This window comes from Cherax quadricarinatus, chromosome 18 (assembly GCF_038502225.1).
Source record: "Cherax quadricarinatus isolate ZL_2023a chromosome 18, ASM3850222v1, whole genome shotgun sequence".
In the NCBI taxonomy this organism is placed as follows: domain Eukaryota; kingdom Metazoa; phylum Arthropoda; class Malacostraca; order Decapoda; family Parastacidae; genus Cherax; species Cherax quadricarinatus.
In genome coordinates this window covers 32,353,458-32,381,429 of record NC_091309.1, presented here as the reverse complement: position 1 = coordinate 32,381,429, position 27,972 = coordinate 32,353,458, and the positions used below count along the sequence as shown (strand labels likewise).

Genomic DNA, 27,972 nt, shown 5'->3' with positions numbered 1-27,972 from the left:
TAACTGAATGTGAATTTTTGTTTAGTTCTGGATATCTGGATATCTAAAGCCAAGACCACATTGCGTGAGTATCTGCAAGAAGTATGTACAATAAAAGCCCTAATGTTATATTCCAGCTTTATATATCTCTGGTAAGGCCTCGTTTAGCTTATGCTGCTCAATGTTCTCCATTTTATAGAAGTGACATAAATGCACTGGAAAATGCACAGAAAAAATGGACAAAATTGGTTCCATGTATCAGAAATCTTTGCTGTGAAGATAGGCTAAAGGCACTTAATTTACACTCTCTTCACAAGCGTAGAATTAGGGGAGATATGAGTTAAGTGTATAAATTGAAACCTGAAATAAATAAAGGCGATATAAATAACATGCTGAAAATATCTGAGCAAGACAGGACTCGCAAGAATGGATTCAAGTTGGACGGAATTAGATTTAAAAAGGATATAGGGAAGTAATGATTTGGCAATAAAGTTGAAAGTGTGTGGAACAGACTAACAAGTAGTGTTTGCTATTGAAGTGAGAACTTTGTATAGCTTTAATACAAGATAGATGGGTATATAAGGGAGTGTAGTTGGGTGTGAGATAGACCTGCCTAGCACACGCCAATAGGCCTACTACATTGTTCCACTTTTCTTATCATTTGTTTTCTCTCCCTGTCCCGATGTATCTTTTTGTACTCATCTTTCATTGCTCCTAACCAACTGTCTCTCTCTCTCTTCCTGTTCGTCTGCCTCTTTTTCTTCATATCCTTCCCTCTTTCTTTTTTCTACGTCTTGTCCCTCTTTGTTAGTCTCTCTCATAGTATCTGTTCATCTGTCTGCGTTTCTTTCTCCCTGTCTTTCTCACTGTATTTCTGTCTGCTTCTTTTTCCATATGTTCCTCTCTCTCTCTCTCTCTCTCTCTCTCTCTCTCTCTCTCTCTCTCTCTCTCTCTCTCTCTCTCTCTCTCTCTCTCTCTCTCTCTCTCTCTCGCTCTGGGGTTTTCTGCTATTTTCTTTCTAGTTCTTGTTCTTGTTTATTTCCTCTTATCTCCATGGGGAAGTAGAACAGAATTCTTCCTTCTTAAGCCATGCGTGTTGTAAGAGGCGACTAAAATGCCGGGAGCAAGGGCTAGTAACCCCTTCTCGTGTATAAATTACTAAATTTGATAAGAGAAACTTTCGTTTTTCTTTTTGGGCCACCCTGCCTCGGTGGGATACGGCCGGTGTGTTGAAAAAAAAAAATATATAATATAATAAATATATATATATAATAAATATATATATATATGTATATATATATATATATGTATATATGCAAGGAATTCGCAAGAGCAGGCGAAATATACAAAAACACTGATCTCTGGCTGAAGGAGACTCGAACCTACGAACCTTGGAACAAGGTACGCAGTGCTTCACCAATCTACCCACACTGGACAAATACCTTGGAGTCCAGCTTGCGCTAGACTTTGATCCAAGGCAGCCAGCTTTCAGGGAGAAGGCTTACAGCTTTTCATCTCATCCCCTGCATGCATCAGCCTTGCTAAAGATATTAACAATACAAGGAATTCGCAAAAGCAGGCGAAATATACACAAACACTGATCTCTGGCTGAAGGAGACTCGAACCTACGAACCTTGGAACAAGGTACTCAGTGCTTTACCAATCTACCCACACTGGACCAATACCTTGGAGTCCAGCTTGTGTGTGTGTGTGTGTGTGTGTGTGTGTGTGTGTGTGTGTGTGTGTGTGTGTGTGTGTGTGTGTGTGTGTATGTGTCATGCCTAATAGATAAAACTGGTCAGTTAGCAAGAACTCATTTAAAATTAAATTCTGTCTAAAATTTTCTCTTATATATTTAAAGATATATTTTTTCATATATGAAAATGTAGCAATTAATAATTTTGTACCAAAAGAGCCTTAGAAAACTTACCTAACCCTATTATAACAAGCGCAATTTAATTTAGCCTAATTCGACTAAATATATTTTAGATAAGTTTGCAAATATTTAATAAACAAACACAATTAAATCTATTTCTTTCGTTAGGTTCAGAATGACTTTTGCGAAATTATTGCATACACAAATTTTCGCTTGCCTTATTCGTCAAGAAGAGCCTTGCTATTTAACCCAAAATAGCAAGTTTTACCTATTCGGCACGATAATATATTCATATATATATATATATATATATATATATATATATATATATATATATATATATATATATATATATATATATATATATACAGTGTGGATGATGCAAAAAATCTTTTGCCAAATATTTAATATATATGACTCTGTATCTCTGCACAATGACAAATTTAACAAATAGAAGGAATGTTGGTTGGCTGTATTAACTGGAGATACATGTGATTGTATTAACTAGAGATACATGTGATTGTATTAACTGGAAATACATGTGATTGTATTAACTAGAGATACATGTGATTGTATTAACTGGAAATACATGTGATTGTATTAACTAGAGATACATGTGATTGTATTAACTGGAAATACATGTGATTGTATTAAATGGAGATACATGTGATTGTATTAACTGGAAATACATGTGATTGTATTAACTAGAGATACATGTGATTGTATTAACTGGAAATACATGTGATTGTATTAACTGGAGATACATTTGATTGTATTAACTGGAAATACATGTGATTGTATTAGCTGGAGATACACGTGATTGTATTAACTGGAAATACATGTGATTGTATTAACTGGAGATACATGTGATTGTATTAACTGGAAATACATGTGATTGTATTAACTGGAGATACATGTGATTGTATTAACTGGAAATACATGTGATTGTATTAACTGGAGATACATGTGATTGTATTAACTAGAGATACATGTGATTGTATTAACTGAAGATACATGTGATTGTATTAAATGAAGATACATGTAATTGTATTAACTGGAGATACATGTGACTGTATTAACTGGAGATATATGTGATTGTATTAACTGGAGATACGTGTGATTGTATTAACTGAAGATACGTGTAATTGTACTAACTGGAGATACGTGTGATTGTATTAAGTGGAGACACGTGTGATTGCAATAACTGGATACATGTGACTGTATTAACTGGAGATACATGTGATTGTATTAACTGGAGATATATGTGATTGTATTAACTGGATACATGTGATTGTATTAAATGGAAATACATGTGACTGTATTAACTGAAGATACATTTGATTGTATTAACTGGAAACACATGTGATTGTATTAACTAGAGATACATGTCATTGTATTAACTGGAAATACATGTGATTGTATTGACTGAAGATACATATGATTGTATTAACTGGAGATACATGTGATTGTATTAACTGAAGATACCTGTGATTGTATTAACTGGAGATACATGTGATTGTATTAACTGGAGATACATGTGATTGTATTAACCGGAGTTACATGTGATTGTATTAACTGGAAGTACATGTGATTATATTAACTGGTGATACATGTGATTCTATTAACTGGAAATACATGTGATGGTATTAACTGGAGATACATGTGATTGTATTATCTGGAGATACATGTGATTGTATTAACTGGACATACATGTGATTGTATTAACTGGAAATACATGTGATTGCATTAACTGGAGATACATGGGATTGTATTAACTGGAGATACATGTGATTGTATTAACTGGAGATACATGTGATTGTATTAACTGGAGATACATGTGATTGTATTAACTGAAGATACCTGTCATTGTATTAACTGGAGATACATGTGATTGTATTAACTGGAAATTCATGTGATTGTATTAACAGGAGATATATGTGATTGTATTAACTGAAGATACATGTGATTGTATTAACTGGAAATACATGTGATTGTATTAACTGGAGATACATGTGATTGTATTAACCGGAGTTACATGTGATTGTATTAACTGGAAGTACATGTGATTATATTAACTGGTGATACATGTGATTGTATTAACTGGAAATACATGTGATGGTATTAACTGTAGATACATGTGATTGTATTATCTGGAGATACATGTGATTGTATTAACTGGACATACATGTGATTGTGTTAACTGGAAATACATGTGATTGCATTAACTGGAGATACATGGGATTGTATTAACTGGAGATACATGTGATTGTATTAACTGGAGATACATGTGATTGTATTAACTGGAGATACATGTGATGTATTAACTGGAGATACATGTGATTGTATTAACTGGAGATACATGTGATTGTATTAACTGGAGATACATGTGATTGTATTAACTGGAAATACATGTGATTGTATTAACTGGAGATACATGTGATTCTATTAACTGGAGATACATGTGATTCTATTAACTGGAGATACATGTGATTGTATTAACTGGAGATACATATGATTGTATTAACTGGAGATACATGTGATTGTATTAACTGGAGATACATGTGATTGTATTAACTGGAGATACATGTGATTGTATTAACTGGAGATACATGTGATTGTATTAACTGGAGATACATGTGATTGTATTAACTGGAAATATATGTGATTGTATTAACTGGAGATACATGTGATTGTATTAACTGGAGATACACGTGATTGTATTAACTGGAGATACATGTGATTGTATTAACTGGAGATACATGTGATTGTATTAACTGGAGATACATGTGATTGTATTAACTGGAGATACATGTGATTGTATTAACTGGAGATACATGTGATTGTATTAACTGGAGATACATGTGATTGTATTAACTGGAGATATGTGTGATTGTATTAACTGGATATACATGTGATTGTATTAACTGGAGATACATGTGATTGTATTAACTGGAGATACATGTGATTGTATTAACTGGAGATACATGTGATTGTATTAACTGGAGATACATGTGATTGTATTAACTGGAGATACATGTGATTGAATTAACTGAAGATACATGTGATTGTATTAACTGGAGATACATGTGATTGTATTAACTGAAGATACATGTGATTGTATTAACTGGAGATACATGTGATTGTATTAACTGAAGATACATGTGATTGTATTAACTGAAGATACATGTGACTGTATTAACTGGAGATACATGTGATTGCATTAACTGAAGATACATGTGATTGTATTAACTGAAGATACATGTGATTGTATTAACTGGAGATACATGTGATTGTATTAACTGAAGATACATGTGATTGTATTAACTGGAGATACATGTGATTGTATTAACTGAAGATACATGTGATTGTATTAACTGAAGATACATGTGATTGTATTAACTGGAGATACATGTGATTGTATTAACTGAAGATACATGTGATTGTATTAACTGGAGATACATGTGATTGTATTAACTGAAGATACATGTGATTGTATTAACTGAAGATACATGTGATTGTATTAACTGAAGATACATGTGATTGTATTAACTGGAGATACATGTGATTGCATTAACTGAAGATACATGTGATTGTATTAACTGGAGATACATGTGATTGTATTAACTGAAGATACATGTGATTGTATTAACTGGAGATACATGTGATTGTATTAACTGGAGATACATGTGATGAAGTAGAAATCAAACTGTGGCCACTCGAAGAATGAAGAGAGAATTATACAGTTATTACTTTAAAAAAGTTTGTCACCGGAAGATGATATAAAGCAGTATGTTATGTTGGCAACGAGTATGTTATGTTAGCAACGAGTATGTTATGTTAGCAACGAGTATGTTATATTAGCAACGAGTATGTTATGTTAGCAACGAGTATGTTATGTTAGCAACGAGTATGTTATGTTGGCAACGAGTATGTTATGTTAGCAACGAGTATGTTATGTTAGCAACGAGTATGTTATGTTAGCAACGAGTATGTTATGTTAGCAACGAGTATGTTATGTTAGCAACGAGTATGTTATGTTAGCAACGGGTATGTTATGTTAGCATCAGGTATGTTATGTTAGCAACGGGTATGTTATGTTAGCATCGGGTATGTTATGTTAGCAACGGGTATGTTATGTTAGGAACGAGTATGTTATGTTAGCATCGGGTATGTTATGTTAGCAACGGGTATGTTATGTTAGCAACGAGTATGTTATGTTAGCATCGGGTATGTTATGTTAGCAACGGGTATGTTATGTTAGCAACGAGTATGTTATGTTAGCATCGGGTATGTTATGTTAGCAACGGGTATGTTATGTTAGCAACGAGTATGTTATGTTAGCATCGGGTATGTTATGTTAGCAACGGGTATGTTATGTTAGCAACGGGTATGTTATGTTAGCAACGAGTATGTTATGTTAGCATCGGGTGCGTTATGTTAGCAACGGGTATGTTATGTTAGCAACGAGTATGTTATGTTAGCATCGGGTATGTTATGTTAGCAACGGGTATGTTATGTTAGCAACGAGTATGTTATGTTAGCAACGGGTATGTTATGTTAGCAACGAGTATGTTATGTTAGCAACGAGTATGTTATGTTAGCATCGGGTATGTTATGTTAGCAACGGGTATGTTATGTTAGCAACGGGTATGTTATGTTAGCAACGGGTATGTTATGTTAGCATCGGGTATGTTATGTTAGCAACGAGTATGTTATGTTAGCATCGGGTATGTTATGTTAGCAACGGGTATGTTATGTTAGCATCGGGTATGTTATGTTAGCAACGGGTATGTTATGTTAGCAACGGGTATGTTATGTTAGCAACGGGTATGTTATGTTAGCAACGAGCATGTTATGTTAGCAACGACTATGTTATGTTAGCATCGGGTATGTTATGTTAGCAACGGGTATGTTATGTTAGCATCGGGTATGTTATGTTAGAAACGGGTATGTTATGTTAGCAACGGGTATGTTATGTTAGCATCGGGTATGTTATGTTAGCAACGGGTATGTTATGTTAGCAACGAGCATGTTATGTTAGCAACGACTATGTTATGTTAGCATCGGGTATGTTATGTTAGCAACGGGTATGTTATGTTAGCAACGGGTATGTTATGTTAGCAACGGGTATGTTATGTTAGCAACGGGTATGTTATGTTAGCAACGGGTATGTTATGTTAGCAACATAACTTAGGAAGGATAAGTAACACTCACTCTGTGGTAAACATCTTACATTAAACATCCAAACATCTTCATCAGTCATCCAGACGTTTCGGAGTATCAAGGTTCAGCATTGTAATTGTTCCAGCAGTTTGATACTGATAGATGATGTTTGCTTACTAAGATGATAGATGAAGATGTTTGCTTACTAAGATGATAGATGATGATGTTTGCTTACTAAGATGATAGATGATGATGTTTGCTTACTAAGATGATAGATGATGATGTTTGCTTACTAAGATGATAGATGAAGATGTTTGCTTACTAAGATGATAGATGAAGATGTTTGCTTACTAAGATGATAGATGAAGATGTTTGCTTACTAAGATGATAGATGATGATGTTTGCTTACTAAGATGATAGATGATGATGTTTGCTTACTAAGATGATAGATGATGATGTTTGCTTACTAAGATGATAGATGATGATGTTTGCTTACTAAGATGATAGATGAAGATGTTTGCTTACTAAGATGATAGATGAAGATGTTTGCTTACTAAGATGATAGATGAAGAGGTTATAACAACTGTTATAACAACGGTAGAAGCTTACATTAGGTCAGCACTGTCTACACTGTGATGTGCAGGAACCAGTACTGTCTACACTGTGATGTGCAGGAACCAGTACTGTCTACACTGATGTACAGGAACCAGTACTGTCTACACTGTGATGTACAGGAACCAGTACTGTCTACACTGTGATGTGCAGGAACCAGTACTGTCTACACTGTGATGTGCAGGAACCAGTACTGTCTACTCTGTGATGTACAGGAACCAGTACTGTCTACACTGTGATGTGCAGGAACCAGTACTGTCTACACTGTGATGTGCAGGAACCAGTACTGTCTACACTGATGTACAGGAACCAGTACTGTCTACACTGTGATGTGCAGGAACCAGTACTGTCTACACTGTGATGTGCAGGAACCAGTACTGTCTACACTGTGATGTGCAGGAACCAGTACTGTCTACTCTGTGATGTACAGGAACCAGTACTGTCTACACTGTGATGTGCAGGAACCAGTACTGTCTACACTGTGATGTGCAGGAACCAGTACTGTCTACACTGTGATGTGCAGGAACCAGTACTGTCTACACTGTGATGTGCATGAACCAGTACTGTCTACACTGTGATGTGCAGGAACCAGTACTGTCTACATTGTGATATGCAGGAACCAGTACTGTCTACATTGTGATGTGCAGGAACCAGTACTTTCTACACTGTGATGTGCAGGAACCAGTACTGTTTACACTGTGATGTGCAGGAACCAGTACTGTCTACACTCTGATGTGCAGGAACCAATACTGTCTACACTGTGATGTGCATGAACCAGTACTGTCTACACTGTGATGTACAGGAACCAGTACTGTCTACACTGTGATGTGCAGGAACCAGTACTGTCTACACTGTGATGTGCAGGAACCAGTACTGTCTACACTGTGATGTGCATGAACCAGTACTGTCTACACTGTGATGTGCAGGAACCAGTACTGTCTACACTGTGATGTGCAGGAACCAGTACTGTCTACATTGTGATGTGCAGGAACCAGTACTGTCTACACTCTGATGTGCAGGAACCAGGACTGTCTACACTGTGATGTGCAGGAACCAGTACTGTCTACACTGTGATGTGCAGGAACCAGTACTGTTTACACTGTGATGTGCAGGAACCAGTACTGTCTACATTGATGTGCAGGAACCAGTACTGTCTACACTGTGATGTGCAGGAACCAGCACTGTCTACACTGTGATGTGCAGGAACCAGTACTGTCTACACTGTGATGTGCAGGAACCAGTACTGTTTACACTGTGATGTGGAGGAACCAGCACTGTCTACACTGTGATGTGCAGGAACCAGTACTGTCTACACTGTGATGTGCAGGAACCAGCACTGTCTACACTGTGATGTGCAGGAACCAGCACTGGCTACACTGTGATGTGCAGGAACCAGTACTGTCTACACTGTGATGTGCAGGAACCAGCACTGTCTACACTGTGATGTGCAGGAACCAGTACTGTCTACACTGTGATGTGCAGGAACCAGTACTGTCTACACTGTGATGTGCAGGAACCAGTACTGTCTACACTGTGATGTGCAGGAACCAGTACTGTCTACACTGTGATGTGCATAAACCAGTACTGTCTACACTGTGATGTGCAGGAACCAGTACTGTCTACATTGTGATGTGCAGGAACCAGTACTGTCTACATTGTGATGTGCAGGAACCAGTACTTTCTACACTGTGATGTGCAGGAACCAGTACTGTTTACACTGTGATGTGCAGGAACCAGTACTGTCTACACTGTGATGTGCAGGAACCAATACTATCTACACTGATGTGCATGAACCAGTACTGTCTACACTGTGATGTACAGGAACCAGTACTGTCTACACTGTGATGTGCAGGAACCAGTACTGTTTACACTGTGATGTGCAGGAACCAGTACTGTCTACACTGTGATGTGCAGGAACCAATACTATCTACACTGTGATGTGCATGAACCAGTACTGTCTACACTGTGATGTACAGGAACCAGTACTGTCTACACTGTGATGTGCAGGAACCAGTACTGTCTACACTGTGATGTGCAGGAACCAGTACTGTCTACACTGTGATGTGCATGAACCAGTACTGTCTACACTGTGATGTGCAGGAACCAGTACTGTCTACACTGTGATGTGCAGGAACCAGTACTGTCTACACTGTGATGTGCAGGAACCAGTACTGTCTACACTGTGATGTGCAGGAACCAGTACTGTCTACACTGTGATGTGCAGGAACCAGGACTGTCTACACTGTGATGTGCAGGAACCAGTACTGTCTACACTGTGATGTGCAGGAACCAGTACTGTTTACACTGTGATGTGCAGGAACCAGTACTGTCTACACTGATGTGCAGGAACCAGTACTGTCTACACTGTGATGTGCAGGAACCAGCACTGTCTACACTGTGATGTGCAGGAACCTGTACTGTCTACACTGTGATGTGCAGGAACCAGTACTGTTTACACTGTGATGTGCAGGAACCAGCACTGTCTACACTGTGATGTGCAGGAACCAGCACTGGCTACACTGTGATGTGCAGGAACCAGTACTGTCTACACTGTGATGTGCAGGAACCAGCACTGTCTACACTGTGATGTGCAGGAATCAGTACTGTCTACACTGTGATGTGCAGGAACCAGTACTGTTTACACTGTGATGTGCAGGAACCAGCACTGTCTACACTGTGATGTGCAGGAACCAGTACTGTCTACACTGTAATGTGCAGGAACCAGCACTGTCTACACTGTAATGTGCAGTAACCAGCACTGTCTACACTGTGATGTGCAGGAACCAGTACTGTCTACACTGTGATGTGCAGGAACCAGCACTGTCTGCACTGTAATGTGCAGGAACCAGCACTGTCTACCCTGTGATGTGCAGGAACCAGCACTGTCTGTAATGTGCAGGAACCAGCACTGTCTACACTGTGATGTGCAGGAACCAGCACTGTCTACACTGTGATGTGCAGGAACCAGCACTGTCTACACAGTGATGTGCAGGAACCAGCACTTTCTACACTGTGATGTGCAGGAACCAGTACTGTCTATACTGTGTTGTGCAGGAACCAGCACTGTCTACACTGTGATGTGCAGAAACCAGTACTGTCTACACTGTGATGTGCAGGAACCAGTACTGTCTACACTGTGATGTGCAGGAACCAGCACTGTCTACACTGATATGCAGGAACCAGCACTGTCTCCACTGTGATGTGCAGGACCCAGCACTGTCTACACTGTGATGTGCAGGAACCAGCACTGTCTACACTGTGATGTGCAGGAACCAGTACTGTTTACACTGATGTGCAGGAGCCATTACTGTCTACACTGTGATGTGCAGGAACCAGCACTGTCTACACTGTGATGTGCAGGAACCAGCACTGTCTACACTGTGATGTGCAGGAACCAGCACTGTCTACACTGTGATGTGCAGGAACGAGCACTGTTTACACTGTGATGTGCAGGAACCAGCACTGTCTGCACTGTGATGTGCAGGAACCAGCACTGTCTACCCTGTGATGTGGGGGAACCAGCACTGTCTACACTGTGATGTGCAGGAACCAGCACTGTCTACACTGTGATGTGCAGGAACCAGCACTGTCTACACTGTGATGTGCAGGAACCAGCACTGTCTACCCTGTGATGTGGGGGAACCAGCACTGTCTACACTGTGATGTGCAGGAACCAGCACTGTCTACACTGTGATGTGCAGGAACCAGCACTGTGTACACTGTGATGTTCATGAACAAGTACTCTACATTGTGATATGCAGAAACTAGAACTGTCTAGACTGTGTTGTACAGGAACCAGCACTGTCTACACTTTCATGTGCAGGAACCAGCACTGTCTACACTGTGATGTGCAGGAACCAGCACTGTCTACACTGTGATGTGTGGGAACCAGTACTGTCTACACTGTGATGTGCAGGAACCAGTACTGTCTACACTAAGATGTGCAGTAGCCAGTACTGTCTACACTGTGATGTGCAGGAACCAGTAATGTCTACAATGTGATGTGCAGGAGCCAGTACTGTCTACACTGTGATGTGCAGGAACCAGTACTGTTTACACTGTGATGTGCAGGAACCAGTACTGTCTACACTGTGATGTGCAGGAACCAATACTATCTACACTGTGATGTGCATGAACCAGTACTGTCTACACTGTGATGTACAGGAACCAGTACTGTCTACACTGTGATGTGCAGGAACCAGTACTGTTTACACTGTGATGTGCAGGAACCAGTACTGTCTACACTGTGATGTGCAGGAACCAATACCATCTACACTGTGATGTGCATGAACCAGTACTGTCTACACTGTGATGTACAGGAACCAGTACTGTCTACACTGTGATGTGCAGGAACCAGTACTGTCTACACTGTGATGTGCAGGAACCAGTACTGTCTACACTGTGATGTGCATGAACCAGTACTGTCTACACTGTGATGTGCAGGAACCAGTACTGTCTACACTGTGATGTGCAGGAACCAGTACTGTCTACACTGTGATGTGCAGGAACCAGTACTGTCTACACTGTGATGTGCAGGAACCAGTACTGTCTACACTGTGATGTGCAGGAACCAGGACTGTCTACACTGTGATGTGCAGGAACCAGTACTGTCTACACTGTGATGTGCAGGAACCAGTACTGTTTACACTGTGATGTGCAGGAACCAGTACTGTCTACACTGATGTGCAGGAACCAGTACTGTCTACACTGTGATGTGCAGGAACCAGCACTGTCTACACTGTGATGTGCAGGAACCTGTACTGTCTACACTGTGATGTGCAGGAACCAGTACTGTTTACACTGTGATGTGCAGGAACCAGTACTGTCTACACTGATGTGCAGGAACCAGTACTGTCTACACTGTGATGTGCAGGAACCAGCACTGTCTACACTGTGATGTGCAGGAACCAGTACTGTTTACACTGTGATGTGCAGGAACCAGCACTGTCTACACTGTGATGTGCAGGAACCAGCACTGGCTACACTGTGATGTGCAGGAACCAGTACTGTGTACACTGTGATGTGCAGGAACCAGCACTGTCTACACTGTGATGTGCAGGAATCAGTACTGTCTACACTGTGATGTGCAGGAACCAGTACTGTTTACACTGTGATGTGCAGGAACCAGCACTGTCTACACTGTGATGTGCAGGAACCAGTACTGTCTACACTGTAATGTGCAGGAACCAGCACTGTCTACACTGTAATGTGCAGTAACCAGCACTGTCTACACTGTGATGTGCAGGAACCAGTACTGTCTACACTGTGATGTGCAGGAACCAGCACTGTCTACACTGTAATGTGCAGGAACCAGCACTGTCTACCCTGTGATGTGCAGGAACCAGCACTGTCTGTAATGTGCAGGAACCAGCACTGTCTACACTGTGATGTGCAGGAACCAGCACTGTCTACACTGTGATGTGCAGGAACCAGCACTGTCTAAACAGTGATGTGCAGGAACCAGCACTTTCTACACTGTGATGTGCAGGAACCAGTACTGTCTATACTGTGTTGTGCAGGAACCAGCACTGTCTACACTGTGATGTGCAGAAACCAGTACTGTCTACACTGTGATGTGCAGGAACCAGTACTGTCTACACTGTGATGTGCAGGAACCAGCACTGTCTACACTGATATGCAGGAACCAGCACTGTCTCCACTGTGATGTGCAGGACCCAGCACTGTCTACACTGTGATGTGCAGGAACCAGCACTGTCTACACTGTGATGTGCAGGAATCAGTACTGTTTACACTGTGATGTGCAGGAGCCATTACTGTCTACACTGTGATGTGCAGGAACCAGCACTGTCTACACTGTGATGTGCACGAACCAGCACTGTCTACACTGTGATGTGCAGGAACCAGCACTGTCTACACTGTGATGTGCAGGAACGAGCACTGTCTACACTGTGATGTGCAGGAACGAGCACTGTTTACACTGTGATGTGCAGGAACCAGCACTGTCTGCACTGTGATGTGCAGGAACCAGCACTGTCTACACTGTGATGTGCAGGAACCAGCACTGTCTACACTGTGATGTGCAGGAACCAGCACTGTCTACCCTGTGATGTGGGGGAACCAGCACTGTCTACACTGTGATGTGCAGGAACCAGCACTGTCTACACTGTGATGTGCAGGAACCAGCACTGTGTACACTGTGATGTTCATGAACAAGTACTCTACATTGTGATATGCAGAAACTAGAACTGTCTAGACTGTGTTGTACAGGAACCAGCACTGTCTACACTTTCATGTGCAGGAACCAGCACTGTCTACACTGTGATGTGCAGGAACCAGCACTGTCTACACTGTGATGTGTGGGAACCAGTACTGTCTACACTGTGATGTGCAGGAACCAGTACTGTCTACACTAAGATGTGCAGTAGCCAGTACTGTCTACACTGTGATGTGCAGGAACCAGTAATGTCTACAATGTGATGTGCAGGAGCCAGTACTGTCTACACTGTGATGTGCAGGACCCAGTACTGTCTACACTGTAATGTGCAGGAACCAGTACTGTCTACACTGATGTGCTGGAGCCAGTATTGTCTACACTGTGATGTGCCTTAACTAGTACTGTCTACACTGTGATGTGCAGGAGCAAGTACTGTCTACACTGTGATGTGCAGGATCCAGTACTGTCTACACTGTGATGTGCAGGAACCAGTACTGTACACTGTGATGTGCAGGAACCAGTACTCTCTACACTATGTTGTGCAGCAACTAGCACTGTCTACACTGTGATGTGCATGAACCAGTAATGTATACACTGTGATGTGCAGGAACCAGTACTGTCTACACTGTGATGTGCAGGAGCCAGTACTGTCTACACTGTGATGTACAGGACCCAGTACTGTCTACACTGTGATGTGCAGGAACCAGTACTGTCTACACTGTGATGTGCAGGAACCAGTACTGTCTACAGTGTGATGTGCAGGAAACAGTACTGTCTAGTCTGTGATGTGCAGGAACCAGTACTGTCTACACTATGTTGTGAAGCAGCTAGCACTGTCTACACTGTGATGTGCAGGAACCAGTACTGTCTACACTGATGTGTAGGAACCAGTACTGTCTACACTGTGATGTGCAGGAACCAGTACTGTCTACACTGTGATGTGCAGGAACCAGTACTGTCTTCACTGTGATGTGAAGGAAACAGTGCTGTCTACACTGTGATGTGCAGGAACCAGTACTGTCTACACTGTAATGTGCAGGAACCAGTACTGTCTACACTGTGATGTGCAGGAACCAGTACTGTCTACACTATGTTGTGCAGCAAATAGCACTGTCTACATTCTGATGTGCAAGAACCAGTACTGTCTACACTGTGATGTGCATGAACCAGTACTGTCTACACTGTGATGTGCAGGAACCAGTACTGCCTACACTGTGATGTGCAGGAACCAGTACTGTGTACACTGTGATGTGCAGGAACCAGTAGTGTCTACACTGATTTGAAAGAGCCAGTACTGTCTACACTGTGATGTGCAGGAGCCAGTACTGTCTACATTGTGATGTGCAGGAACCAGTACTGTCTTCACTGTGATGTGCAGGAACCAGTACTGTCTACACTATGTTGTGCAGCAACTTGCACTGTCTACACTGTGATGTGCAGGATCCAGTACTGTCTACACTGTGATGTGCAGGATCCAGTACTGTCTACACTGTGATGTGCAGGAACCAGTACTGTCTACACTGTTGTGCAGCAACTTGCACTGTCTACACTGTGATGTGCAGGAACCAGTACTGCCTACACTGTGATGTGCAGGATCCAGCACTGTCTACACTGTGACGTGCAGGAACTAGTACTGTGTACACTGTAATATGCAGGAACTAGTACTGTCTACACTGTAATATGCAGGAACTAGTACTGTCTACACTGTAATATCCAGGAACTAGTACTGTCTACACTGTAATGTGCAGGAACTAGTACTGTCTACACTGTAATATGCAGGAACTAGTACTGTCTACACTGTAATATGCAGGAACTAGTACTGTCTACACTAATGTGCGGGAACTAGTACTGTCTACACTGTAATGTGCAGGAACTTGTACTGTCTACACTGTAATATGCAGGAACTAGTACTGTCTACACTGTAATATGCAGGAACTAGTACTGTCTACACTGTAATATGCAGGAAATAGTACTGTCTACACTGTAATATGCAGGAACTAGTACTGTCTACACTGTAATATGCAGGAACTAGTACTGTCTACACTGTAATATGCAGGAACTAGTACTGTCTACACTGTAATATGCAGGAACTAGTACTGTGTACACTGTAATATGCAGGAACTAGTACTGTCTACACTGTAATATGCAGGAACTAGTACTGTCTACACTGTAATATGCAGGAACTAGTACTGTCTACACTGTAATATGCAGGAACGAGCACTGTTTACACTGTGATGTGCAGGAACCAGCACTGTCTGCACTGTGATGTGCAGGAACCAGCACTGTCTACCCTGTGATGTGGGGGAACCAGCACTGTCTACACTGTGATGTGCAGGAACCAGCACTGTCTACACTGTGATGTGCAGGAACCAGCACTGTCTACACTGTGATGTGCAGGAACCAGCACTGTCTACCCTGTGATGTGGGGGAACCAGCACTGTCTACACTGTGATGTGCAGGAACCAGCACTGTCTACACTGTGATGTGCAGGAACCAGCACTGTGTACACTGTGATGTTCATGAACAAGTACTCTACATTGTGATATGCAGAAACTAGAACTGTCTAGACTGTGTTGTACAGGAACCAGCACTGTCTACACTTTCATGTGCAGGAACCAGCACTGTCTACACTGTGATGTGCAGGAACCAGCACTGTCTACACTGTGATGTGTGGGAACCAGTACTGTCTACACTGTGATGTGCAGGAACCAGTACTGTCTACACTAAGATGTGCAGTAGCCAGTACTGTCTACACTGTGATGTGCAGGAACCAGTAATGTCTACAATGTGATGTGCAGGAGCCAGTACTGTCTACACTGTGATGTGCAGGAACCAGTACTGTTTACACTGTGATGTGCAGGAACCAGTACTGTCTACACTGTGATGTGCAGGAACCAATACTATCTACACTGTGATGTGCATGAACCAGTACTGTCTACACTGTGATGTACAGGAACCAGTACTGTCTACACTGTGATGTGCAGGAACCAGTACTGTTTACACTGTGATGTGCAGGAACCAGTACTGTCTACACTGTGATGTGCAGGAACCAATACCATCTACACTGTGATGTGCATGAACCAGTACTGTCTACACTGTGATGTACAGGAACCAGTACTGTCTACACTGTGATGTGCAGGAACCAGTACTGTCTACACTGTGATGTGCAGGAACCAGTACTGTCTACACTGTGATGTGCATGAACCAGTACTGTCTACACTGTGATGTGCAGGAACCAGTACTGTCTACACTGTGATGTGCAGGAACCAGTACTGTCTACACTGTGATGTGCAGGAACCAGTACTGTCTACACTGTGATGTGCAGGAACCAGTACTGTCTACACTGTGATGTGCAGGAACCAGGACTGTCTACACTGTGATGTGCAGGAACCAGTACTGTCTACACTGTGATGTGCAGGAACCAGTACTGTTTACACTGTGATGTGCAGGAACCAGTACTGTCTACACTGATGTGCAGGAACCAGTACTGTCTACACTGTGATGTGCAGGAACCAGCACTGTCTACACTGTGATGTGCAGGAACCTGTACTGTCTACACTGTGATGTGCAGGAACCAGTACTGTTTACACTGTGATGTGCAGGAACCAGTACTGTCTACACTGATGTGCAGGAACCAGTACTGTCTACACTGTGATGTGCAGGAACCAGCACTGTCTACACTGTGATGTGCAGGAACCAGTACTGTTTACACTGTGATGTGCAGGAACCAGCACTGTCTACACTGTGATGTGCAGGAACCAGCACTGGCTACACTGTGATGTGCAGGAACCAGTACTGTGTACACTGTGATGTGCAGGAACCAGCACTGTCTACACTGTGATGTGCAGGAATCAGTACTGTCTACACTGTGATGTGCAGGAACCAGTACTGTTTACACTGTGATGTGCAGGAACCAGCACTGTCTACACTGTGATGTGCAGGAACCAGTACTGTCTACACTGTAATGTGCAGGAACCAGCACTGTCTACACTGTAATGTGCAGTAACCAGCACTGTCTACACTGTGATGTGCAGGAACCAGTACTGTCTACACTGTGATGTGCAGGAACCAGCACTGTCTACACTGTAATGTGCAGGAACCAGCACTGTCTACCCTGTGATGTGCAGGAACCAGCACTGTCTGTAATGTGCAGGAACCAGCACTGTCTACACTGTGATGTGCAGGAACCAGCACTGTCTAAACAGTGATGTGCAGGAACCAGCACTTTCTACACTGTGATGTGCAGGAACCAGTACTGTCTATACTGTGTTGTGCAGGAACCAGCACTGTCTACACTGTGATGTGCAGAAACCAGTACTGTCTACACTGTGATGTGCAGGAACCAGTACTGTCTACACTGTGATGTGCAGGAACCAGCACTGTCTACACTGATATGCAGGAACCAGCACTGTCTCCACTGTGATGTGCAGGACCCAGCACTGTCTACACTGTGATGTGCAGGAACCAGCACTGTCTACACTGTGATGTGCAGGAATCAGTACTGTTTACACTGTGATGTGCAGGAGCCATTACTGTCTACACTGTGATGTGCAGGAACCAGCACTGTCTACACTGTGATGTGCACGAACCAGCATTGTCTACACTGTGATGTGCAGGAACCAGCACTGTCTACACTGTGATGTGCAGGAACGAGCACTGTCTACACTGTGATGTGCAGGAACGAGCACTGTTTACACTGTGATGTGCAGGAACCAGCACTGTCTGCACTGTGATGTGCAGGAACCAGCACTGTCTACCCTGTGATGTGGGGGAACCAGCACTGTCTACACTGTGATGTGCAGGAAGCAGCACTGTCTACACTGTGATGTGCAGGAACCAGCACTGTCTACACTGTGATGTGCAGGAACCAGCACTGTCTACCCTGTGATGTGGGGGAACCAGCACTGTCTACACTGTGATGTGCAGGAACCAGCACTGTCTACACTGTGATGTGCAGGAACCAGCACTGTGTACACTGTGATGTTCATGAACAAGTACTCTACATTGTGATATGCAGAAACTAGAACTGTCTAGACTGTGTTGTACAGGAACCAGCACTGTCTACACTTTCATGTGCAGGAACCAGCACTGTCTACACTGTGATGTGCAGGAACCAGCACTGTCTACACTGTGATGTGTGGGAACCAGTACTGTCTACACTGTGATGTGCAGGAACCAGTACTGTCTACACTAAGATGTGCAGTAGCCAGTACTGTCTACACTGTGATGTGCAGGAACCAGTAATGTCTACAATGTGATGTGCAGGAGCCAGTACTGTCTACACTGTGATGTGCAGGACCCAGTACTGTCTACACTGTAATGTGCAGGAACCAGTACTGTCTACACTGATGTGCTGGAGCCAGTATTGTCTACACTGTGATGTGCCTTAACTAGTACTGTCTACACTGTGATGTGCAGGAGCAAGTACTGTCTACACTGTGATGTGCAGGATCCAGTACTGTCTACACTGTGATGTGCAGGAACCAGTACTGTACACTGTGATGTGCAGGAACCAGTACTCTCTACACTATGTTGTGCAGCAACTAGCACTGTCTACACTGTGATGTGCATGAACCAGTAATGTATACACTGTGATGTGCAGGAACCAGTACTGTCTACACTGTGATGTGCAGGAGCCAGTACTGTCTACACTGTGATGTACAGGACCCAGTACTGTCTACACTGTGATGTGCAGGAACCAGTACTGTCTACACTGTGATGTGCAGGAACCAGTACTGTCTACAGTGTGATGTGCAGGAAACAGTACTGTCTAGTCTGTGATGTGCAGGAACCAGTACTGTCTACACTATGTTGTGAAGCAGCTAGCACTGTCTACACTGTGATGTGCAGGAACCAGTACTGTCTACACTGATGTGTAGGAACCAGTACTGTCTACACTGTGATGTGCAGGAACCAGTACTGTCTACACTGTGATGTGCAGGAACCAGTACTGTCTTCACTGTGATGTGAAGGAAACAGTGCTGTCTACACTGTGATGTGCAGGAACCAGTACTGTCTACACTGTAATGTGCAGGAACCAGTACTGTCTACACTGTGATGTGCAGGAACCAGTACTGTCTACACTATGTTGTGCAGCAAATAGCACTGTCTACATTCTGATGTGCAAGAACCAGTACTGTCTACACTGTGATGTGCATGAACCAGTACTGTCTACACTGTGATGTGCAGGAACCAGTACTGCCTACACTGTGATGTGCAGGAACCAGTACTGTGTACACTGTGATGTGCAGGAACCAGTAGTGTCTACACTGATTTGAAAGAGCCAGTACTGTCTACACTGTGATGTGCAGGAGCCAGTACTGTCTACATTGTGATGTGCAGGAACCAGTACTGTCTTCACTGTGATGTGCAGGAACCAGTACTGTCTACACTATGTTGTGCAGCAACTTGCACTGTCTACACTGTGATGTGCAGGATCCAGTACTGTCTACACTGTGATGTGCAGGATCCAGTACTGTCTACACTGTGATGTGCAGGAACCAGTACTGTCTACACTGTTGTGCAGCAACTTGCACTGTCTACACTGTGATGTGCAGGAACCAGTACTGCCTACACTGTGATGTGCAGGATCCAGCACTGTCTACACTGTGACGTGCAGGAACTAGTACTGTGTACACTGTAATATGCAGGAACTAGTACTGTCTACACTGTAATATGCAGGAACTAGTACTGTCTACACTGTAATATCCAGGAACTAGTACTGTCTACACTGTAATGTGCAGGAACTAGTACTGTCTACACTGTAATATGCAGGAACTAGTACTGTCTACACTGTAATATGCAGGAACTAGTACTGTCTACACTAATGTGCGGGAACTAGTACTGTCTACACTGTAATGTGCAGGAACTTGTACTGTCTACACTGTAATATGCAGGAACTAGTACTGTCTACACTGTAATATGCAGGAACTAGTACTGTCTACACTGTAATATGCAGGAAATAGTACTGTCTACACTGTAATATGCAGGAACTAGTACTGTCTACACTGTAATATGCAGGAACTAGTACTGTCTACACTGTAATATGCAGGAACTAGTACTGTCTACACTGTAATATGCAGGAACTAGTACTGTGTACACTGTAATATGCAGGAACTAGTACTGTCTACACTGTAATATGCAGGAACTAGTACTGTCTACACTGTAATATGCAGGAACTAGTACTGTCTACACTGTAATATGCAGGAACTAGTACTGTCTACACTGTAATATGCAGGAACTAGTACTGTCTACACTGTAATATGCAGGAACTAGTACTGTCTACACTGTAATATGCAGGAACTAGTACTGTCTACACTGTAATATGCAGGAACTAGTACTGTCTACACTGTAATGTGCAGGAACTAGTACTGTCTACACTGTAATATGCAGGAACTAGTACTGTCTACACTGTAATATGCAGGAACTAGTACTGTCTACACTGTAATATGCAGGAAATAGTACTGTCTACACTGTAATATGCAGGAACTAGTACTGTCTACACTGTAATATGCAGGAACTAGTACTGTCTACACTGTAATATGCAGGAACTAGTACTGTCTACACTGTAATATGCAGGAACTAGTACTGTGTACACTGTAATATGCAGGAACTAGTACTGTCTACACTGTAATATGCAGGAACTAGTACTGTCTACACTGTAATATGCAGGAACTAGTACTGTCTACACTGTAATATGCAGGAACTAGTACTGTCTACACTGTAATATGCAGGAACTAGTACTGTCTACACTGTAATATGCAGGAACTAGTACTGTCTACACTGTAATATGCAGGAACTAGTACTGTCTACACTGTAATATGCAGGAACTAGTACTGTGTACACTGTGATATGTTGAAGTATTGAAACACTTTACAACACATGGGAATCTTTATTAAAGAAAGGTTTCTTCAATAAAGATTCCCATGTGTTGTATAAGTGTCTCAATTCTTCAACTTGTCGGTTTTCAAAACCATTCATTACACTGTGATATACAGTAATTTGTTCCACCTACACTGTAGTGTACACGAACTAACTTGCTCTACCTACACTGTAGTGTACAGGAAGTTATCCCACCTACACTGTAGTGTACAGGAACTAATTTGTCCTACCTTCACTGTAGTGTACAGGAACTAGTTCCACCTACACTGTAATGTACAGAAACCACATTGTGCTCGTCTGCGTCTTAACTCTGACATGAACAGTAACTGTTGGTCATTTAAAGTAGCTTCTATACCGATAGATCATCTGTGATGAATAAGATGTTGCAGTGTGTGTGTGTATGTTTTATTCATTATCTCTGATGAGTAACGTGTCTGTATTTCTCTACTTATGTAAAGAAATACAGACATATATGGTAAGACATATCTCGTTGTATCGACTCACAGTAGGAAATATATTTCGTTAATCACATTAAAAAATCAAGCTGACAGTTACCAGGTCTTCCACTGGGCCACAGGAGACAAAATGATGTTCAACGTTAACAAATTTCAATTAATCGGCTAAGGAAGGACTGAGGAATTATGAATTAGAATGGAATATACAAAACATTTTCAAATCACTCAGTAGAGCGAAAGACTAATGTATATGATGTAGGCGTGATAATGTTAGATCTTATATTCTAGGATTATAAAATGTTTTTAGCACAACTGCAACTAATATGATAGATTGAATAACTAGAAGTTTCGAAAAAGTTATACCAAACCAATGATTATCTTTCCGTCATTTGTTCTCGCCAGAATGGAATGTTGCTGTGCTGTGACAACCCCTTTTTAAAGTAGGCGAAATCGCAGATCTAGAGAATGTACAGACAACCCTCATTGCCCATATAAATACAGTGAAGCAACTAAATTACTGGGAGCGCCCGAAGTCAATTGAACGGCACTCCTTGGCAAGTAAGCGAAAAAAGATACATCATGTTAATTTACACCTGAAAATTCTGGAGGCATTGGTCCCTAACCTGGACACCGGAAACGTTCCATATAAAACCATAAGGCTCGCCATACGGTGCAAAATATCCACAAAAGGACTAAGACTTTTAAACAGCCTCCCTTCACACAAGAGAAATTACGAAGAAGAAATTTGATAAGTTCCTCATCAACTGGGCTATGGTTGACATGTTGGACGGCGTGCGGCTAGGCATCAACAGTGATTGATCAGCCCGTCAACTGGGAGGTCTGATATGGGATCAAGCCGCGGGGGCATTGACCCCCACAGTTGCCTGTAGGTAGTGTAGGTGTCTGTAGCTGTGTTGGTGATAAGTTAAATAGTCCAACATTTATGACATTTCTGTAGCTTAGCTACAAAAATGCTATGGGTATTAAGTATTCTTGCTGGGGTAAACTAAATGTAATATTTGCTAAAGTAAACCCCTCACAGGAGTACCCTCAGTGGAAGTGAATGGCTCTTAATCCAATGAATTGTATCTACTCTAACCATTCCCCAAGCGATGTATGACTCCTATGGGTGGTTTAATGTTGTCCCATAAATATAATAATAATGTTAAAGTTACACAGGTTTTAGTATAGAGAAAGTTATCATGTAAGACTAATGTTAAAGTGAGTCTATGAGGGGCTGGCTGATTGGCTGGCTGGATGCCTGGCTGGCTGGCTTGCTGGCTGGCTGGCTGGCTGCCTGGCTGGCTGGCTGGCTGGCTGGCTGGCTGGCTGGCTGGCTGGCTGGCTGGCTGGCTGGCTGGCTGGCTGGCTGGCTGGCTGGCCGCCGCAGTATCACCTCCCTCTCACCAGTAGCATACGCACTAGCCAGCCGCAACCACTCCTGCTGAATGATCCACACGGGTTTACCGCCTCACAATAATAATAATAATAATGTAATAACAGTGCCCTCGGTATTGTATACCTGTCTTGCACAATAATAAGGTTACTTGCTTCAACTAGTATGTGGGAAAGACAGACAGCAGAGTACTTGAAAGTGCACACTGAGGCTACCTGCTGAGAACTATCTATCCATGTGTTTGTGAGTCAAAGATACACAAGCAAAAAACTCCCCACCCTCTGCTCGTCCAGGCACTGCTGGCATAAAACTGGGAGAAGTATACTACACCATACTGGAAACATTGGCATTGAATTTACAAGAGAAATGTAACCGGATGGAAGACATGGGCTACAACTACCTCTACTAAATTAGTACTGTTACTATTCTTAATATCTTAACTATTCCTGTTACTTTACTGCCACCCACAGAGCTGTGTACCCATGATTTTACATTTGGTTACCACCAGTTCTGCTATGACTATCACAACTCTTTACTTCTACCGCTACCACTATTATTGACTCGCTTCCCCTGCTGTCAACTGATCGTCCTGGTGCAGTTGCTGAACAAGCAACAGAAATTTGCTGACATCAGACTGTTTTTTCTTTTGAACGTATATGACAGTTTGTGTAGGTTTAGTGGAAGTTTAGTGTTTAGTTTAATAAGTAGTTGAGTGAATTATTGAATGTACTAGGCAACATCTTCCTGTCCTCCCTCACCATGCCATATACTTTGCTGGTCACTGTAACGTATCATCACATTTTCTAACATAACAATTTGCGCTGACCCAGTAATCTTGACTGATCGATTTATCACGAGCATATAGGTCCTGAAAGCTCTGACAACTCCTCCCTCTGTGGTGTGTGCAGTTGAGTCCTATACTTGTAAAGTGCTTGTCCAGCTGCTTATTGAACGACTGTATTTGTCTTCGCGCTTACAACATTAACGGACCACTTTATTCCATTGTGTTATGATTATGTTTGCATAAAAACCTTTTCAAATGTTCCTATTGCATCTTCTGCCTCAAAGTTTCATTCCGTTGTTTCAGGTGATGGACTCATTCAGCACTTCATATAGTTCTCTCTGTTTGAGTGTGTCAGAGCCATTCACAATCTTAAAGGTCTGAATGAGATCTCGTAGTCTCCTTTTCCTGCGATGAAAAAGATTGAATGCTTTGACTCTTTTTTTATCATAAGGACTGCTTCTGAGTGATGGTATCTCTTATGTGCGCCCTTTTCTGTATATCTTCAGCTTTTACACAATTTGGAGATGAAAACTTGGCAGTATATTCAAGATGCGGTCTTAGAAGTGAATTATGGAGAACCAGTTTCTTGCTATGACTAATGTCTTATCTGCGCACAGAGAGGCATTGCTTGGTACTTTCGACGATGTTACTTATAATTACTCCAGTGTCTCTTTCCTTTTTTGTTTCAGTTAGTTTTTTGCAAAACATTTTATGTTCTTGTTTGAGATTGTTACATCGTCTACGTTGAAACTCATCTTCCACGACTTTGACCACAGCGTCAACCTGTCTGGATAATTGAATACTCAGTCTACTTCAAATGCTGAATTTTTTCCCAGTCTGGTGCCATCCAGAAATTTTGCTATCTTGGTTCCAAGCTTTACCTGGAGATCATTTATGTACATCATGAAGAGGATTGGACCGATCTCTGGGAAAGCCCAGTCTTCACGGTAAGCCATTCGACACGTCTTCGTTGAGCACCACTCACTACTTTCTGTCCGTGAGCCAGTCACTTTTTTTTTTTACACAAGACATGAAGTTTGTCTGCCATACCACATACTTTAATGTTGAGGCTCTTTCATCACAGTTTTTGTATATATTATTGAAAAATTCGAGTATGTTAATCAAACATGTTTTGTTGCGAAATTCATGTTGGTTTCAGGTTATCAAGTTATGTTCCAGAAAATTAAGTAGTTGAGGGCACGAGTCTTATTCTCCTTTTTAATTATGGCAGTAACGTTTGCTAGTGTCCATTAGCATATTCCCTTCTCTAATGACTTGTTAGATATTATCGATAATGGCTAAGAGATTTTGTATCCACAACCTTGATTTTGTATCCATATTTTTTATTTTTGTATCCACAGCATTGATTTTATATCCGTATTCTTGATTTTTGTACCCACAGTCTTGATTTTATATCCATATTCTTGATTTTGTATCCACAGTCTTGTTTTGTATCCACATCTTCGTTAATGTTCGTCTTCTCCAAGTATTGTTTTATGTCTTAGTTATTTATTTCGTCAGCACTTAGTCTGTCGGTTTCAGTCTATGAAAAAAAAAAATTGTCTCAGGAAGTTGGTGTTCAGCTGTAAATGTCATGTATAGACATGACATCCTTATTGTTGTGTGATATTCTGTCATTATCGCTAGTTAAAGGCTCCATCGTTGCTTTTACCTCTTGTCCCACTGACGTGTTTGAACAATTCTTCTGGGTTATTTTTGATGTTTTGTGCAGTTCATGTTTAACATTTCTGATTCTTTTCTTGTATTCTTTCTGTAATCGTATGTAGTTAGTATGGTCTTAGAGAAAACCAGTAGGTTTATATTTCTTATATGCATTATGCGTTTTTTTGTGTGTGTGTCTATGATCTTGTCAACCAGCCTGACTTTCATCGTTTTGCATGTTTTATATTCGGAATATTTTGATTCTTAGAATTGTTATTTTGAATTTGCTCTACATTTCCTCTGCATTATCTGAATTTAATAGTTGGATTCCGTTTCCGTTATTAATATATGTAATCCAAGTTAGCTGTTATGTAAGTGGGAACCGTGTTAGTGTTATTGTTTATTACATATTTACCGTTTATTTTGACTCGAAAGATGTGATCTCTGTTCTCTAGTCTCTCTCTCTCTCTCTCTCTCTTACTTCGCATGGTTGACTGAGGGCACAATCTGTGGTCTGAACTAAGTACAAATTATTGCTGCCCCAAGTAGCTGAGGTGATAGTTTGAGTTAAGGTAGTCCTCAATCACGTTGTTGAGTGTGGCAGCCTCTAAGTTAGCGGATAGAGTTCTCCAGTTCACATTTAGTGCATTTAGTCACCAACTCCTACAGTTTACCTTAATTTCATCATACGAAAGGACATCTTCTTCCTGGCTTTCTCTGTCGGGACGATATTCAGCACTGGATATAATGTTATTTTGTTTCATTGGTTTGTATTTGTACCAGAGGCATAACCAGCCAAACTGGGCCCGGCACTAGGCACACTCTCGGCCCGGCACTAGGCACACTCTCGGCCCTTCCACTCCTCCTCTACCGAAAATAAATACCCACAGTGTCTTTCCAACTTTCTTTTTAATGAAATAAAATAAAATGTAATAATTTTTCGAATTTATATTGCTGATCACAACACTTAAATAATAAAAAGTTGTAAACCCGGAGATTTGAAAAGTAAAATATTTAGCAAATAATTGTGACACTAACAAAAAAAATTGACTCATAAGAAGACTTGAAATTAGTAACATGTAAAAACCACAGTAATATAACAACAGGCTGTTAAACTGTTTAATATAAAGACAGCTGAGTTTAGCGACAGCTCAAAAAGTATTCTTCGTACTTCATGAATAATAAACAGATCAGTCATGTTATTAAAATTAAGTTGCTTGCCAAACAAGCTTCCACAGCAAGAACACTTTTATGTTTAGTTATCTCTTACACAGAGTTGACCTAAGCACAGAATACTTCAACAGTGTTATACCTCAGCAACAGTAACTGGAAGACTGATAAATATTCTCAGTATAAGGTGTACATTTGGAAATAAAATATCAATATTTGAATGATATCATCTGTTGAGTAATTGATACCTTGGTAAGTGTTTTTCCAGATTTGGTAAATGAATACGTTTTTAAAGGCTGTAAATCCTTTGCAAGATCCTCAGACACATCTGACTTGTGACACAGTCTGTGTAGAAATTTGTATGTGTTTTACCTAAGTGTTTTATTTAATTAGCCGCGTTAAAAGCGTTTCTTTGACAGAGCTGGTCCATGTGACAACAATCTATCATCAGCTTAGGATTTCATATAAGCAAGAAAAAAGCACATTCATCTTCTTGTGTCTAAAATTTGTTTTAAAGTGGTTCAGTGTCATGAAATTATCAGTTGCAATTATGTATCACAACATAGTGTGAGAGATGAGAGTGTGAGTGTGAGGGCGAGTTTGAAGATGAGTGTGATAATGCGAGTGCGAGAATAAGAATGTAATGGTAATAATGGAGAGTGTGAGAGTATGAACTTGATGGAGAGTGTGAGGGTCAAGAGTGTGCGAGAGTAAATGTGAGAGACTAAGAGTAACATGCTATCACACAACGACAGGTGACACATGAGCCACACATACCATGACACAGCGACAGTTGACACATGAGCCACACATACCATG

At 41.5% G+C, this 27,972-nt stretch overlaps 1 protein-coding gene across 1 annotated transcript in view; it reads right to left on the bottom strand.

Annotated features, from left to right (window-relative positions):
• The window catches only part of LOC128689485 (chordin-like protein 2), a 468,423-nt gene that overhangs the window by 271,811 nt on the left and 168,640 nt on the right, over window positions 1-27,972 (bottom strand). The gene's annotated exons all lie outside the window — the stretch shown is intronic.